Source organism: Calonectris borealis, chromosome 27, assembly GCF_964195595.1.
Source record: "Calonectris borealis chromosome 27, bCalBor7.hap1.2, whole genome shotgun sequence".
Lineage (NCBI taxonomy): Eukaryota > Metazoa > Chordata > Aves > Procellariiformes > Procellariidae > Calonectris > Calonectris borealis.
Window position 1 is genome coordinate 4,080,232 of NC_134338.1, and position 18,141 is coordinate 4,098,372.

General features: G+C 53.7%; 1 long non-coding RNA gene across 2 annotated transcripts in view; it reads left to right on the forward strand.

Annotated features, from left to right (window-relative positions):
• Positions 1-17,353, forward strand: part of LOC142093491 (uncharacterized) — a 99,126-nt gene extending 81,773 nt beyond the window's left edge. Inside the window, exons 4-6 of one of the 2 annotated variants that reach the window (XR_012677435.1) lie at positions 1,618-2,257; positions 7,207-7,359; positions 10,494-11,675. This is a non-coding gene — a long non-coding RNA (uncharacterized LOC142093491). Of the gene's footprint in view, positions 1-1,617; positions 2,258-7,206; positions 7,360-10,493; positions 11,676-17,210 lie in introns of those variants that run through there. The other variant, XR_012677436.1, reaches the window with a different exon arrangement.
• The last annotated feature ends 788 nt before the right edge of the window (positions 17,354-18,141 follow it).

Genomic DNA, 18,141 nt, shown 5'->3' on the forward strand with positions numbered 1-18,141 from the left:
GGAATCGGGTGCGAATTACAGTTTTCAGAACATCAAAATCCCTCCCGTGGATGAGAAGTTCCCAGCACCTGCGCAAGCACAGCACAACAGGCCAAAGACGCTGCCCAGAAACAGGAACCACCAAAAACACTTCCAGTGCCGCCCCTTCGCTTCGGGACTCGGTGAAGGAAAAGTTTACCTCCTCCCACAGAGGTCTTTCGGAAGATTTTTTAAGGACAAAACCTCTTGCCTAGAAAATCAGGCTCGCCCTCCCCACCACGTCCTCACCCGGCGTCTCCCCCGTGCTGCGCCCGCCCCCAGAGCACCGAAAAGGCATGGACGTGCTGATTAATATCTGCTACGTGTAGGGGAAAACAACAACCCCGTAAACAGTATTATTAACCCATGGGCTGGCAATAAATCAGTGTGAGAAGGTGACCTCAGCAATGCTGGAGTAATCCTGTGTGTCAGGGTAAATTTATGAGGCCAATTTTATTGGCCTGTATGACCCAGGCTCCTTGGAGATGTCTCAGTAACAAATCCAATCCATATCATTTATTAGCTTTGTACAGTGTCAGCTCTAAGCATAGGAGGGATCCCATTAAAACGGATTGCTCCCTCTGCAAAAGATGGGCACAAATAAGCTGTTGGATAATTGTCGGCTGCAAGGAGCCCGCGATTAAGAAATTGCTCGTTGTAGATCTGCTCTCAGGTCCATAAAGCTTGCCGGGGCTGGAAGAGCTGGGGTTTGGGTTTGCGCCGTCTGCCCCTCGCCCTCCCTGCCTGCGCTGGGCGGACTGCCGCTCTCCGGGAGCAGCGGGCAGGGTTTAGCCACGGGAGGAGCGGTGCCGGCCTCTGGTCCCCCAGACCCCCCAGGTGCTGGACGAGGACCTGGTGGCCCCGGGGGCTGCTGCTCTGCCGGGGGGGCTGGGGAGGATGCCGGGGCCGTGGGGTCGCAGCCGGAGGTGCGGGGATGCGACGGCGCGGGGATCTTGCGAACGCATCTCGGGACAGCGCTGCAGCGAGAGGGACGGCGAGGGGATTTCAAAGCTGTTAGTGGCTGAAACTCCTCCTCCGAGGCAGGAAAGCGCTTGCAGGAGGGGAGGGATCCTCCGGCCGGGCCCTGCGGGCAGCGCCGAGGAAAAGCTCCATTTCGGAAGCCGCTCGCGGACCTCACGGTGATGTGCGTCGTGCCCAGCACCCTGGTGACGGGAGCAATCACGCCTTCGCACCAGCACCTCCCGGGTCTGATCTCTGTTGGCTAACCAGAGTCTGGTGGAGGCAGTTTAAGTCTGTTTGACTGTCCCTGTCATCATAAGGTTTACGGATGGTTAATTTATTCTTTATAGCACAGTCATTGATGGCTGTTAAATCACAAATGAGAGCCAATAAAGGGTGAATTGCAGCTGAAATTACACTGTTTATATGACAGCAGAGTGCTGGCTAAAAGATTCATATGCTGCTGATGAAGTACGTTATAAATTTTAATTACCATAGTTTGTACAAATGACATGTTTGAAATGCTATTGAGTAATGTGACCCTGATAATGAAACTATAAAATAAATCATTAACTTTCTGAATGAGCTTTTTTATTTCCATGCTACATGAAGTAAACTTTCCAATTTATTCTATTGCAGCCTTCTTCGGAAAAAAAAGTGCAGAGAGAAGAGTCACCAACCACCCCCTCCACTCTGAGGGACACTGACAAGCAAACCAAAGGAGGGATGAGCGGGACCATGTCGGAAAAGGTGGCAGAAGACTGGCCGAAACCAGCCAAAGCCCCCAAACTGCTCATGGTTTCACCCTGGTTAGTACGGGATGATGCCTTGCTCCTGCCGCCACAACCAGCTTAGCTGAGGGAGCACAGAGATAAGAGCAGGGCTTGAGAATCAGCTCCGAAGAGCCATAAAAAATCACAAGTACAGAAGAGAAAAAATCTCCATTAAAGTCAGGGCATAATTATAACTCACTCGTTGGCCGGGGGCTTTGCAGCCCGAGTTGCTGGAGATCACCCTGCCCTCCCCCGGGAGCTCCCTGGATCTGCCAGAGCTTTGAAGCAAGAGAGGAGGTGCCTGAGCCCCCGACTGCTCAACACAGAAGCGGAGATAATTCCCTGGATGGGGGTGACGAGACGAGTTTCGGCCCAACAGGGGATTTCTTGGGAGCCTGCCTGGGGAAGGAAGCGCAGACTGGACAGTTATCGACCCAGCATCCTTCGGTCTAGCTCCGCTCGCTCAAGGAAAGGAGATGCTTCTTCTGGAAAGACACTGATAGCAGGTTGTTACCTTATTATATTGCCGTATATTATTTTTTAAGGGATACAGGGCATGAAACAAGATGGGAGCGTGCCAAAGCTGCTTTCTCATCCCTCTGCAGAGGGGTGCTCCAAACACCAAAGCGCTGTGCTCCTCGCCCCCAGGTGCCCACTCTCGCCCATCCCCCAGAGCGGGAGCAAAGGGCTCCCCCCACCTCCCCTGGAAAATCCACCAGGTCTGGGGCTCTCTGGCCTGACTCGCCAGCATCGCTGGCTTCTTCCTCATCTCCTTAATTAACCTGGGTTCTTTGCACACATCAGCTTGAAGACGAACCTTTCCTATTCCCCAGCTTTTTCACACTGTAAATAAGCAACATCTCCGTCTCACATGGCGAACAAAAGGCACTAACGGGAGTCTCCAAATAAGCAGCAGGGAAAGGAGAGGGAAAGGGGACCCGTGACATTTTCAGGCTGTGGGGCGGCAGAAGAAGGTTGCAGTGTCAAGTACCGTACAGCAGTTGAGTTTCGAGAGGCAGGGTAATTTATGACCCATAATAACATTTGTGGTTCTTTGTGCGGAGGTAGAGATGGATCTTGTTCTTAAGACATCGGCTGCGCAGCCCTGGGGTCCCCGTGAGCGAGGGAGTCCTTATCCAGAGAAACTCTGGCAGATCCGCGGCTGGGTGCATCACGTCCAGTGCTGGCTGACTCCCGCTTCCCGTCCTCTTCCCCAGGCAGCCCCTGTCCACATCTCTGCCCAGAGCCGCTCCTCACCAGAGGATGCGTGCAATGAATTCAGGTCCCGCCGAGCGTCAGGGTTTAAGTCAGGTGAAGCGTGGTTGCCCATGCCCAGCTCCCGAACGGGCAGCCGGCGGGGGTGCCCGCTGCCGGCCCGGGTCTGGCCCAGCCCGGTGCCCCCCGTGGCACAAGCACCTCTTGCAAAGGCCACGGCCACCCCACCACCTCTCACTGCAGATCTCGCTGGGCCTTTTTTCCTCCCCAGAAGTGTTTGGAGTTGGAGGGCTTTTAACGCCTGCTTTTGTCTTATCAGCCAGACCGAAAATATTTCCAAGCAGGCTGCTCATGCCGCACTACTTACCATTAAAAGAAAGGACCACATTATTGCTGTTATAAACCATTGATTAAGGTTTATAATAGCAATAATCCCCTCGAAATTCATTGTTACTGCAGTTAATGACCAGTTTATTAGAGCGTTAACCATCCTTGGCAATGGGCTGAGTCGTTTAATGCTGGTAACGACCAATTTCTCAAGGGTTATTGCTTAAATAACAATCCTTTGTTAGATATATGTTCAACCACCAGATACTGCTCCAGCTGGAACCTTCTCCTGTGAAATAATTGTTAATTATTTCCTCCAAGTTTTGCCACCATGCCTCAAAGTTTTAGATGGACAGGGTTGCTTAGGGTGCAAAAGTGTCAGAGATGCTGAGAGCTGAGCCTGGGCAAAGCAAGGGGGAACAGGCAGAGACGCCTGAGCCATCACCCGGAGGGACGCGGGTGTAGGAGTTGCAGCTTGTGAGGTTTTTTCCCTCTTCTGCCACCCGTGACTGTCCCAGCCCCGGGCACGTCCAGCCCAGCCACCCGCGGTGCTTTGCAGAGGCACCGGCTCAAGTCGGAAGCAGCAAGGCTTCCAGGGACGTGCGCCGGGCTCCCAGGCACCACAGCGAGCCACCCAAGAAGGGCGAGACACACCAAAGCTCTCCCGCCCTTCTTTTCTTACTTAATATGATCTGAACGTTTCATCGCGTTAACTATGTCCTATCATGTCATGTTAGTATCATCCTTCTAACAGCATTCATTTTGCCTGACGGGATATGAAAGGTACAGATACGATTACCCTTTAATTGTGTCATATTAGCAAAAATAAATACTGATATAGCGCGAGGCTGACGCAAAACGATGGCAAATCCCTGGGAACAGGATCGGACTCTTGTTGGCCAGAGAGTGCCCAGAAACCTGCACGCTTCAAGACAAGCGTGTTTGTCGGGCAGATGCAGGAGACGAGCGGGAGGGGGATCTCTGCCTCGGGTTTCTTTCGCCGTCTCTCCGAAGCCAGGGCGCTGGCTGTGCTGCCAGCCGCGCGGGAAGCCCCCGACCACAGCTCCCTCCCCTGTGCACGGCCCCCAGTTTCTGTGAGCCATCAGCGAGGATGAAAGGAGGCTGAATTGCCGCGATCCGCTCGCTTCCAGCCACTCACCCCAAATGCCTAATCTCTAGCTGGCTTTAACAGTTTTTTTGATGATTTTGCTATGAAAAAACCTATCGCCACATCGCCCCCAGAAAATTACATTTCCGTGGCAAATTAAATTTCAAGCTTTCCTGATTCTCGTTAAGAAACACAAAGAAAATCTAAATTTGGGGGACTAGGTCAAACCTGAACAGTGCTAGGTTTGGGTTTGGTGTTCCTCTCCCTCCTTTGCTCTTTGTTCCTGAGTTTGTGGGATCTTTGAGGTGTCACTGGGAAAAAAAGGAAAGGGGAAAGGTGGGTAACTCTAAAATCTGGGAGAAGTTTAAGTCCCGGTTTGGGCAGTGAGACGCTGATCTTCTCCCAGATGCTTCAGGCCCCTCCAGTCCCTGGGGAGGCAGGAATCTGCCTAAAATAAATCATAAAGTGGAAAATACGAAACGTGAAAACTTTGGCTTTTTTCCCCCTCTGTAGGAAGGACTTACCATTTTCTGTCTCCACCGTCAGCCAGACCTGCTAGCTGGTGCGGGGCAGCTTTGGAACGGACCCTGGCTGGGAAAAGCAGGAGGCAGCCGAGCCTCGCCGGCTGCTTTGCCGCAGCCCCGGTCCGGCCAGGCTGGGTCTGTCTCTGGTCCCTGTCACAACTGCTGCGGGGATTTGTGCGAGCATCCGTGTTATTTTAGAGATAATGTGAGCAGAGTGGAGCATGTCACAGGATAATGGTCTCCTGCTGCTAGGCTGTTCTTGGCATTTATCAAAAAATGACACCAGAGGGAATATGCTCAAGGGAACCGAGGTGTCGATTCGATGACTGCTATTTCGTGATAAAAGTTAACAGAAATAAAAATGAATCAGTCACAAAACAGCTTATTTATAGCCATGCCCAGCCCAGAAGGGGATCCCTGGGAAAGGCAGGACAATGGGGCTCGCTGCGTGTACCCGCACCGGCATCGCCTTGCCGAGAGCCGCGGCCCTGCTGCCCGTGCCCGTGCCCGGCAGGTACGGCAGGGCACCTTCCCCACCACCCTCAGAACATCCCCTGGGCAACGGCGGGGCTGGTGCTCATCGCAGAGCGGGAGAGGAGGGCTGGGGATAAAGTCACTCGAGGTTGCTCAAATCAGACGTGATTTTCTGGCTCCCGGGACAGGACTTGAGCGAGCACGGGACGACGGAGTGGGGGTGATGTCCCGTGCTCCTCTTCCTCCCCGATCTGTGCTGCTCTGCCCTGGAGCTGCCCGACCAGGCAGTGCTGCCCCTTGAAAGTCCCCCCAGACAACACAAAACTGGGCGGCATCCCCTGGGTTTCCCGCATCCTCCCTCCACCCCCGTGTCTTAGCAAATACAAACCAAAACCGTTTTGCACAATGCTTACAAAACAAAACACTTCCGGTGTTTTGCCTAAAAACAAATATTTTGAGCAAAATGTTTCAATGTCGCCTGTGTTTATACATCGCCGTGGGGTGGTCTCTGGACGGAGCTGTGACCCAGCGCTGGGCTCGGCTGCGGTGACCGAACTCCCAGGCCCCAGCGATGCAGACGGAGCCCAACTTCAGTGATGGGGATCGCTGAGCCTGGAGCTCTCCGGGGGTCTTATTCCCCGGGGCGGGGGGAAGTCAGGTCTCCTGCTGGCTGTTTGCTTTCGGCAGGCTGTGCCCCAGGGAGCTGCCTGGGCTCGGGGGGGCAGAGCACGCGAGGCGGGGGCCGTGGGTTGGGGGTCCCAACCACCAGCACCGTGCAGCAGCCCAGCGGGTTATGCACCCGCACGAGCCTGCAGCGGTGTCAGGGCCTGGGGCTTCTGAGGAGATGCCCGTGGGAGCAGGGAAAAAGGGCAGAACACGGGGAAAAAAAGAAAAGGTCAGCCTTTGCTGTAATGGCTAAAAATGTCTAATCATGGGTCTGGTATTAAGTTAAATATCCTGGCTAAAACCATCGCATCGTGGATATTGCACTAAGTTAAACGTGCAGCTATTTAAGGCAAGGAAAACTAGGTGGGATTTGGGTTTCCACACCAGCCCATCAAAGGCACCCTAAAGCTAAAGGGCTCCACTTTATCAAGGTGAGCAAATTAATCAGCTAATTGTTGCTGCGGCCAAGTTCTGGTGCGTTTCCAGCGGGATGGTCTGTTTTTGTTATCTCAGCTGTGGGCAGGGAGGAGGAGGAGGAGGGCAGAAGAAGGACGCTGCAGCACCTGGCTTCGTTGGCCCTACATGTAATAGGAAACAACAGGGGCCACAGGGGACGCGTCGCTCTTTTCCACCTACATGTTATTCCAGCCATAAATCCGAGTGACAAGCTTGAACTTTTCTCAATTGACATGTTTACAAGGGAAGTCCGCATTTGACAGGAAAATTAAGCATATCAATCACTTAACGAGCTCGTTAATGAATGGCTCTCAGATCTCTCTGATTTTGTGCCTGGTAGCACAATTTATTGATCAAGTGTGCTTTCGGCGGGGCCAGATGTTGCCGTGCCTTGATCCTCAAAGCCGGGACGGCCCTGGCCAGGGTTTAGCGAGAGGTCATTTTCTCCAGCAGACCCCAGGTTCCCTTTCTGTCTTCTGTTTTCTCTTTCTTTCTCTCCCTTTTCCCCCACCAGAACAAAGAGAGCAGATGCGGGCTCGGGGCCCCTCACACCCACTCAGGCATATGGAAGCGATCTCCTCTGTCTTTGTAATTACACAGGAGCTTGCTTTTCAATGGCTTCGGGTTTTATTGCACAGAAACCAACCTATTCCTACATAAAACATTTTTACGGCTTCTCCTCTAGGGGCTCCTTGGCGAGGACCTGTCAGGTATAGAGCGCGCAGGACCCCCTGGCAGCCGGCGGGAGCCGTCCGGGCGAAGCGGGGACCCCCGGGGTCCCCCAGCGGGAGCGCACGGTGGCCGGGGACGGCGCGGGAGGCAGAGGGGGAAAGCTAAGGTGAGGCGTGGCGGTGGGAAGATGGGAGCCAGATCCCCAAGTAAAAACTAATAGTTTTCGAAAGGCAGCAGAGAACACAAAATAATCCTCAAACCTAAATGAGACCCATAAGTAAACCCTGTACTTGCCTTCCCGGCCCCGGATGTGTCCAAAATCCCACCTGTGAATGGGTTCGTCAAAGCCCCATTTGTCCGAACATCTCAAAGGCCCTCGTGAGGTTGCAGCGGGATGGAGGATGCTCACACCTATTTCTCCATTGCTGACCATGGCGATGGGATGGAAGATGCTCACACCTATTTCTCTGTTGATGACACGGGCTCGGAGTCCCCACGTTTCATCTCTCCGGGGAAAATTTGCATGTCCCGTGTCCCCACCACAGGCACTAACCCGGCGCCCGGCAGCCGCAGGGAGGGGTGCGCTGGCTGTCCCGCTGTGCCAAACGCAGCCTTTCCCTGGGTCAGGCTCAGGCGAGAAGCAGCGCCTGCGTACAGCCCCGGCTGGCAGATGCAGGTATACACGTGCCGATGGACAGGAACGGTGACAGCCGAAAGACCCATCCATCCCCCACAATATCTGCAGTAGACTACAGATCATGTAGTAAAGCGTGCTTTGGATAGGCTGTCAGCTTGTTTTCAGGAGGGCTTGGTAAAACAATGGAAGAGTTACTCTGCAATCTAATGGAGTAAAAAAAAAATCCTATAGTGCATCATGAATAGTCCAAAATGCAAAGATGACAATTTAAGTGTTTTAAATGTACTCAAGGTAATTCCAAACAAATTTTAAAGCCATTTCAGACTATAAAACCCCTCAGCTAAATCATTGGTTATATGGTGGCAGTGCTTATGTTGCAAAATATCCCTAGCATGAAAGGGAAAGTTTAAAAAATTGCCAGTTAATCCTTATAAATTACGTATTAGTATGGCAAAGCTGGAGCTGGAGGAGCCTTCCAAGTAGAGGCCGTGCTGTTTGGTCACTTCTTGCCCGGCTCCGTGAGGAGCACTTGGGGGCTGGCTTTGATTTGTTGGGCTCCGTGAAGGCATTGATGTTCTTCCAAAGTGTTGCATCAGCACTGATGTCATGGCACAGCTCTGGCTTTATCCCTCCCGCTCCTCCGAGAGCCTCCCCCTCCTCCCAGCCATTTTAAGGAAGCCAAAACTCTCGGGCTGTCCCTGCTGCACGCTACCCCAATTGCTTGCAGTCCCCAGCAGGAGTGGGGGGGGAATTGCCCCCCAAGGGGAGCCGTAGCTGCAGGGCAAGGCGGGCTCAGGTCCAGCGGCGCTGCGCCCCGCCGCGGGGCTGGGGGAGCACGGCCCCCAGCTCCCCGCGGCTGCCCGCGTCCCTGCCCGCGGGAGGGCTGCTGTTGTCTCACGAAATGTGATTTATTCTGGGCCATCGCTGCAGCCTCCGCCTGCCAGAGGAGTAGTCGCTGGCATCTCTCGGCTACGTTGCAGCAATGCAAATCCTTTCGCTGGGTGTCCATGTTTCACACCCTGCCAATGGATTAAACCCACTGGGAAGCTGTGAAGTGCATGCAAAGAAAATAAAAGTTTATTCCCTTCCCTGCGCTTCTGGGCTCCTAACTTTTCTCCTGCGTGTTTGTGCCCTGATTTGAGAAAGCGACACAATCTCGCTCGCTCTCTCTTCTCTCGCTCTTTTCCTTTCACCAAACAGATGTAACTATTTATTCCTTATGTCCCAGTTTTCCTGTAATTTCATAAAGTGCAAATTTGCTGTCCTGCTCCCAAATGCCGAGTCGGTGGTTTGTCATAACAGTCATCAGTAACTGTCGCTTTCTGCCTGGGGCTTAATTAACCCACTCTCTCATTAGCATGTCCATGCAGTTGTAAGGAATGAAAGCCTGATTATTTTCTACAACAGTCGCAGCCAATTACTGCACCGAAATGGAACCACATTAATCAAATCTTTAGTACAGTGGCAAATTCAGAGATATCAGATTGCAAAAGACTGCAAACCTAATATGTCACTGTCAGCGGAGCTACGCAGGCATTTAGCGAATTGCATTAAATAGATGGCTTCGCTGAAACCGCATGAATTTAATATGTGATGGGATCTGGAAGCTATTAGTGTGACATGGCAAAGTACTGGGAGCTTGGCAGCTCTGGACTTTATCCATGAACTCAGGAAACTCATGTAAAAACTTGTGTGTGTGTGTAGCAAAACGTCTCGCCTGTTTAAGGCAAAGGCACGGGTATGCACTAGCAAAAACGCACGCGAAACTATGAATAGTCCCCAGCCAGTTTACAGTAAGTCATTGCTGCTGGTTTACACTGGAGCAGAGCTTGGGGCTGGAGAGGGTCTGTGCATCGGGCCGGAGGGGAAGGAGGGACACGAGAGGCGTCCATGTGCAGGAGCCGCTCTCGCAGGCGGCTGCTCGCCAGCCTGGGCTCGAAGCCTGCGCTTCGGGAAACGCTTTGAGGCAGCGGGGCACGGCCCTGCTGCTGTAATAAACCGTGTACAGGGGAATCCCAGGCGCAGAAATAATCCATGCAGAAATTACCAGGCATCGCTATTTTTACGGTGCCTTGTGTGCAGAAGTGTGTCCCCCAGCACTTCACGGACGCCCCGAGCCCGCCGCACGGGGAGGGGTGAGACGAGCCGGGCACGGGGGCCAGGGGAGCTGCTGGAGGAGGGATGCTTTCCCCAAGGACCTCTGCAACCTCACGACTAGTTTCCTGCTGCCAGCCACTTTCTCGGCAGCTCTCGGCTCTGTCCGCCCAGCGAAGTCCTGCTCGTTCCAGCTGGATGTGCCCCGTGCTTCGCTGCCGCTTGCATTGCCTCAGCCGTGTTTGCCTTGTCCCAGCTCTGGTTTGGCCGATGGCTGGGGCTCTCCCTGCTTTACCCCACTGGCTGCAGAAGCTCCCGGTGGAAATTCCTCCTCTTCCTCTTTCCTGGCAACGTCTCAGGGTGTCTTTGCTTCACAGGCTGCGCAGCTGAGGATGCCAGTGCTGTTACAACAGCAACAAGTCGGCCTCAGCTCAAGCATGAGCTCAGAGGCATTTTCCATCTCGGCTCAGAGGCATTTTCCATCTCTGCTCTGAGTGAGCCCATAAATTAATTTACTTTCCTCTGGCTTCAACACATTCCCCAGCACCTGGAGACGCCCTGTTTTGCAGGTCTCAAGAAACAACAGTGAAGGTACGCGGGAGCGACGAGAGGATGGGCACACTTCAAAGCCCTGTCCGGCCGCAGCCTCGGGGGGACAGCCTGCGTGTCCTGCCACCCTCCGGCTCCTCGGGCACCTCCTCGACCCGAATCGCCTCCTCTGCCCGCCGTGCTGGCGGCAGCCGGCGGCTCCCGGGCAGCTGGTCAGACGGCAGCTTCCCCGGCGGCGGATTTCGCCTGCGAGCACGGCGCTGGCCGAGCCCCGCGGCAGCAGGTGGCTGCAGACCCGCCGCCATGGGAGAGGCGAGAGAATGAGGAGGTTTTTTCAAAGCCACGTTCAAGGGCTGCATTTGTAAATCTTTCCATGTTCCCAAACAGCGGCTGTGGGGAAATTCACACTGGGTCCGGGTTGCTGCAAGGCTTGACGGGAAACCAAGATTTATGCCCTATTTTAGTCTGCTTAATCCTTCGTTTGCCAGGCTGAAATCACAGCAGCCTTCTGCGCATTCGTGGGCTTCACCTAGACGGCGTTAAATATCCCCGGCAGCTTGAAAGCAAGACAAATCCGATGAAGAGACTTGCCAGCGCCGACCGCCCTGCGCGCGCCGTCCGCCGGTGCGTGCCCCCCGTGCCCGCGCAGCGCCGCGAGCCGCTCCATGCACGGGCCTGGCCGCATGCGCCGGGGGAAGGCAGCAGACGCTGACAGCGATGACTGATGAGTCTCAATAGTCAGGGGCTGCTCTTACACAAACTGCCTTCATCAGCAACTTGCTGCTACCATCAGTTAATCTTCTTGCAAAAGGTACACTCCCGGTACATTTGTACGTTTCCTCTCCCAGTAACCTAATCTACCATCTAGTTTATGCATACATGCTCTGAGGGGTTTTTTATATATATTTTTTTTTCCTAAGCAATCAATCTGTGCGGCTAGGAGCTGCAACTGAATTTAAATACCAGGGTTTTCATTATCTCCAACACAGGAAAAAGAAAGGGGGGAGAGGGACATTGGAAATAGAGGGAAATAAATTCCAATCTCTTGAACAATATATTTGAAGGTGTGCATATTTCTGCGACCATATAATGCCTAGTGTATTATACAAAATCTTTTTCTGCAATAGGAATGTATTTGGAAAGTAGATTGCAGAGTCCCTTTGGCTGCATTTTTGCTATCCTTCCCACTGTCTTGTGATGCATTTCAGTAGTCTGGAACTAGTTCATAGGATTTGCACTGCATTGCCTTTTAAAGACCCCCCGAAGAGACCTGGATCCTCTTCTGCCAGGTAGATACACATGCAGGCTGAAAGATCTCCCCACCAGGAGACACCTGAAACATGGGGAGGGGGGCAGGGGTAGAGGGGAGGGGGAAGGGGCAGTTACTTGCCCAGGGTGGGGCAGAGCCACGAGCTGAGCTGGGAGCTGCCACCGCCCGGGGCTGAACTGGAGGCAGGGCATTACCCCAGGGCTGCTGCGGGCTGTATTCCAAATGCACGCCATGCGGAGAAGCGCCGGTGTATTGGAACTGAAGGAGCCTGCTCAGGTGAGAGGTGACACTCTTTCAGGACCTGGTAGCTCCATTTCAACAAGCTTGGCACAGGCCATGTTCTCTCCTAAAATTTCAATTAGAAAAAGAAATAAATGATTCCTGAGTTGGGTTAGCTGAGACTCTTGTGCTGTAAGAGCAGCCCCCCAGTGCACGGATTAATTAGCTACAGCATGCAAATGCCCTTGTGCAATAAATCGCCTGGTCACTCCTCCTGCGGTGCCTGCGGTTACAGCTCTCTGGGGCAGAGATGCCCGGGGCAGTGAGGGGGAAGCCCTGCCCCGGCTCAGCCTTCCTCCCACCGGGACCAGGCCACCGCTTCGGCACGGCGATGTCTCCAGGCTGAACCGCAGACCTGACACCCGGCTGCAGACAGCTGCCAGCCCGGTCCCACGCCGCTGGCGAGATGCCCTGGGGCTGTTAAAGGGCTTTGGCTCCCGCTGTGTAGGAGACAAAGCTCCCGCTGAAAACGGTGCCCTAAAACCGTGTCTTTGTGCCATGCACCCCCCCAGCCCCAGCCCTGTGCACCCCCTTCTGCAGCCGCGTCAGTCCTGCTGGGTAAGTGGTAACAGCAGCAGGGCCGGCAGCGAAAGCAATTCACAGCAAAAATAACCGCAATGGATCTCCTCCGGCGTAAGTGGCACCACGCTGCGCCCGCGCCAGGGCGTCGCATTTCCCGTCCCACCTGCGGAGCCGTGCCTCGCGGGTGGACCCTCGCTCCTCTGCCCCACGGCCAGCCCCTGGGACATAAACCCCCACGTCCCACCCCTGCCCCTGCGCCCGCTTCGTGCCGCCACCGGCACCCGCGTGCAAAGATCGCTGCCTTCCCCCGAAGCCCGGTCTGGGGCGGAAGCACACCGTTCATCTTGCATTCGTCCTTCTTTTCTGTTGCAACTAAGGACAGGAGAGCGAAGCACCCCGTGCTGCCCTGCGCACGGCCTCTGCGCGCCGGAGGGGTCTCCTGGGGTCTCAGCACCCGCCGGTGTCTCGCTTGCTAATACATCCACGTGCTAAGCAAACATCTCCTGGTCTCCCAGCAAACCCCTGGTTTAGCAATACTGAGTTTTCAGCCACAGTTTTTCAATATAGCTGATGGGATGCCGGGTTTGGAGAAGGTTATTTGGACTAAAAAGGATTTGCGATTTGTTCTACATTCATGCAGCGTCTATTACAGCGGGCCCTCGGTGACGCTGGGGAGGCGAGGGCTGGTTACCGACGGCCCGGATCAGGAAGCTGAAAGGTTCTCGGTACCCAGCGCCCACCCCGGAGCGGTGCCCAGACCCCAGGACAGTCCGTGCTGGGGACGGCCCACACGTGCGGAGGGTCACAGCACCTGCAGATTCCCAAATTTTTAGATTTCTGATCCTTGAGCAAATAACATGCAAGTAGTATCTTTCCATACCCCCAAAGCAGTATCTTGTGCCACATTTGTCCAGTTTTGAACGCCTACTTTCCTCCCTTGAGGTGCTACAACAGAGTCGAATGGATTTGCTGCAGCAGGAGCTCTAGAGGGGGAAACCTCTTTTGCATTATTTAAAATTTCCAGTGTTGAAAAAATCAATGATTGCACAAAAAGTGCTCTCAGTTGAGGCAAGTTTCGGGTGAAGTTTCAGGGGAGTCTTGCCCAGAGTCAAGGCAAAATTCCGCAAAATCTGGCGCCCGTGTGTGCTTGGCTCCGCACGTGAGTCTGCGAGCCCAGGGCCGGACCTGCCCCGGCTGCAGCTCCCCAGGGACGGGGACGGGGGGGACAGGCGGCCACGGCGGCCGGGCAGCGTCCCGCAGGAGCGCGGGGAAGGCGGCCCGGTTCACAGCAAGGCTCGTCTCTTACGTTAAATACAGCCGGGAAGGCCAGGTCAGCACTCTCGGTGACATAAATCATCTGACGTTTTGACTGTGTGTGTGATAAAACAGCTCTGAGCAACAGCTCTGGTTAAATCACAACGCCTCGCGCGGGGCCGGGTGAACCGTCCGCCCGCCAGCGTCCTCCGAGAGCCCGCGCTGCAAATCCCGGGAGGACGGGGGACGTGGGCCTGCTTTCGCCTCCCCCCGCTTAAACGGTCCTTTTGCAGGGGGAGAAGTAGTTCAAATTGCACCTAAAAAATCGCCCCAATTTGTCTTTTCCCCTCATTTTCCCCCCCTCTAAAAGACTGTTTAGCAGTGAGGCGGAGAGGAAGGTGCCTGAAGGGCAGCAAACGGGGGGCATGCGCGGGGTGCTGCCTTTTCCAGACCCTTAACCCCAAGCTCTGGGCAGCCCCCAGAGTTTTAACGTTAAATAAACTTTACGCAGGCAGAGGTGAGACCCCTGGGGCAGGAATTCTTTCGTTCTCGGAACCTGTACAAGTGACTGGACCTACCCACGGGGACAATCCCGCTTCCCGGGGGATGCGGCGGTGCCGGGGGCACCCGCGAGCGCGAGGGGCTGTGGGTGCACGTCAGCCGGGGGACCCCGTCCCAGCGCGGCCTCAAAGAAGCGCGGCCGGGGTCTGCAGCGCGGCTTTGCACGCCCAGCCCACGCTGCCGCTGCTCTCAGTGCAGGCCCCCCGGCCTCTTCGGCACAGAGACGTTTCTTTTCCTCCCTCTTTTCCTTTTTTTCTATTTTTTCTTCCTCCCAGGGAGAATTGTACGGAGACTGATGGTTTTATTTTACATGAATCACTGATGATCTAACAAATTAATTACCTGCTTGCTCCTTCCCTCCTGCGTGAGGTCATGGGAGGCTGGGTGGGGGCAGCTCGCCGCCCCCCGCTCGGTGGCATCATAGCTCCTACTTTAAAGACCAGAGACAAATGTCAAAATTGCCAGTTCAGGTTAAAATCAGATTTAAATGTCTCTTACTAAACACAGAGGCACACAAACTCAATATGTCATCTTTAATGGTTCAGAACAAAGCCTAGAAAAATAGTGTCCCAGCACACAGGAATTTTATAACCTTTGATATATAGCTTTCATTATTAGCAATAATTCCTGTAACTGCATCCGGATTCACAGGAACACATATTGAATAATAATTCTACTTTTTTTGATTTGCTCCCTGGTCCCCGCGGGTCCCTGCCCCTGCAGACCCTTCGCCTGGGCAGCGCGGCCCCAGCCCCTCATCCTCCTCTTCTGCCTTTTACAAAAACAGGCTTTTGTTGTCTTTTTTGTTCCTCTACTTTTTGGTTTTTGGCCAACACCCACTTCTCCTTCCCCCACTCTTTTGTCATGATATTAAAATCTAATTACCCAGACAACTCTCTTCACCTAAGTCATCAACAGGCCCAATTATTTCTGTGGCGTGCACAGCCCCCCATGTATGCACACACAAGCACACACATAAAGCAATGAACAATAAAAAGGCGTTCGCTAACCTCCGCCTTTTTTCACAGTCAGGCTTCAAGTTCACATGTGAATTTATGCCAGTTTTGACATTAGCAGGAAAAATTAACAGTTCTCACAAAAAAAAAAAAAGAAACTTGCACAAAAGAGGTTTTGTGTTTCAAGCAGAATAAATTATAGTGTGATGTTATTAAAACACTTAGTTGTTAAGTTGCCAAGAAAATCCAGTATATTCACACGGACTCGAGGACCTGTCTCCATGCAAAGTAATTAAATTAGATTTATGGGCTGCATTACATCAGTGTTTGATAGTTCATTTTTCCTTTCTTCATATTTTGTCCTGCTTTATTAGAGCATGTGACAGATGGTAAAAATAGTGTGACGTTTCTTGGCCCTGTGCTAAATCCCCCTTCGGTAGTATATCTCTCTTCTGTCAGTTCTCCCCAGCGATGATAAATTAACCTCTCCTCTTCTATCCCAAGTGTGGCAGTAAAGCACTCTTTGACACAGCACTATCACTTTATCTTAATCTGTGCTGTTCTAGGGGCGGGGTGGGGAAGGAAGCGAAAGGGAGATGATGCAATCGCTACCACGAGTTTGAAAAAAAAAGAAAAAGATTTATTGTGCCAAAAAAAAAAAAGGAAAGCCAGGAAGAGTGCTGATTTATAGAATCTGCTTTGTTGCGTGTGTATATATATGTATACACACACACGTATGTATTTGCCCATCCGCAGCCCCCCCTCTTGCAGCAGGTTAGGGGGATAAGGCTCTTCTTTGATTTACGGGACCTGGACCCCTCGGGTTCCCAGGCACCTCGCCCACCGCTGCCCCGAGATTCCTCCAGCCGGTCGATGGACAGAGGCTCTCCTCCAGCTGGAGTTCTTTATCTCCTGGTCGCCTCCTTGCTGCTTTTGCAGCCAGGCAGCGTGGCAATCAGCCCTGTCCTGCCCAGGGTCCGGCAGCCCCCGGCGCAGGTTGTCCCTCCTGTGTCCCCTCCCAAGGCCTCAGGGCTCCGCACGGGACCATGATCCTGCTCTCCAGGAGAGAGCTTTGCAGAGCAAACCCCAGGAGGGTCCTGTGGGCTTTTAGAGCACCGGGATAGTAATAAGTGAAACGAACTCACGAATTTCCTTCTAGTGAGACAGAGCGGGAGCCACAAGTATTTTCAGTCAATCTTCACGATGAGTGAAGGCAAAAATAGGGAGCGGGAAGTGCAACAGGGAGAAAGCCCTTCCCTGGGGAATCCCCCGATGTCTGTGTGATAGCGAGGTGGTGCATTAATCGTGTCAGAGATGGCAATACTTGACATATGCAGATATAAAGATAGTAATATCCCTAAATTTAAAGTCCTGAGACAAATGGAGCCAGCCCTGAGCTACCTCTTGGTCCGCCCCATCTTGCTGGTCCTAGCTCAGGAGACACGCCTGGGTCCTGCCTGCTATTTCGGGAGTCGGAGACCTCAGCTTTCTCCCAAAGGAAGGATGTCCTAATACAGGAAAGATCTGGGGGACTGACCATGTGTGGTCCTCCTTGCTTGCTGGGGATTAAGGCTGCCTCTCAAAGACACTTGGCACGTTGTATACGAACAGACACCTTAGCGATGCCCAGTAACAGCACAAAACTTGAACCCGTGCGCCCACCAGCTGTATGAACTGGAGCTAGAGGCTGTACTTGGTCTGGGCCATGTGCTCCCTGGTCCAGGATGGGATCACCCAGGGGGACAACTTCATACCGGCTGTTTTGTTAAACGCTTGTTGCGAAGCCAAGTCCGTCCACTTTCCCCTCTGATGCCGTATCCCTCGCTCCCTCCGTTTAAAAACCAATTCCTGCCTGTACAGGGGCCGTTTACTGTACATCCTTCTTTCCTCCTCAGCCAGATTCCAACTCGAAGGAATTGATTGAAGCGTTCAGTCACCTGGACTGTAACTAAAGACGAGGGCGCATCCTTCACGGGCGAGACTGCCACGGGCGAGACTGCCAGGGCCCCGAGCGCCCTCCCGCAGCCCCGAGGCAGGAGAGGTGAGTGGCAGAGCCCGCAGCGCCAGCCCGCCGGGTCTCCGGCCGGCGCAGAGCGGGAGCGACGCCGTGTTCCTGCCGGCGTTCCTTCCTGTTCTCCCGCGCAGGTGCGAGAGACTTGGGAAGCGGAGCAGGGCCCACGTGCAAACGGCTCCCTGTCACCCCTCCTGTCACCCCGGGGCTCCCCGTGGGTGCTGATCCCTGCAGGGGGCTGCAGTCCAGACAGCCGAGCCGGGCGGCTGCTGCAGGTCGTTATGGTCTGTTAGAGCAAGACATTAAGGCCCAGCTATAGAATTTTTAATTCGTAGATCAATAACCAGATAATACTAATGACGATGTCGATGCAACTTAAACCCCTTAAGAAAAACTGTGCTGTAGGGGGTGCAGCAATTCATAGCTCGCAGAATAACTGGGAAATGGGGAAAACACAGAACCAGCCTGAGCCTTCGGTTGAAATGCACCCCCAACCCTGAGCCTGCTCCAAGCCTTCCGCTGAACACCCTCCGTGGTCTGCCAGCACCCAGGGCCAGCCCGGCTCTGTTGCCAAGTCTGGACCTTGGGGGCAGAGCTGGAGGCTTTTCCGGCTAAAAAAAGAGATAAAGTTCTTAAAAATGGCCATTTCACTTTTGTAAATAGAAGCTGAAGCCCCTGCAGCACTTCCAGACCAGCCCCAAACTGGTTTGTGCTTAAAAGGAAGACACCGATCACTTTGTTGTTGCCATCGGCACAAATGTATTAAAATAGCAGCTGGCACTCATGTCTCATGTCAGGCTCCGGACTAATAAGGA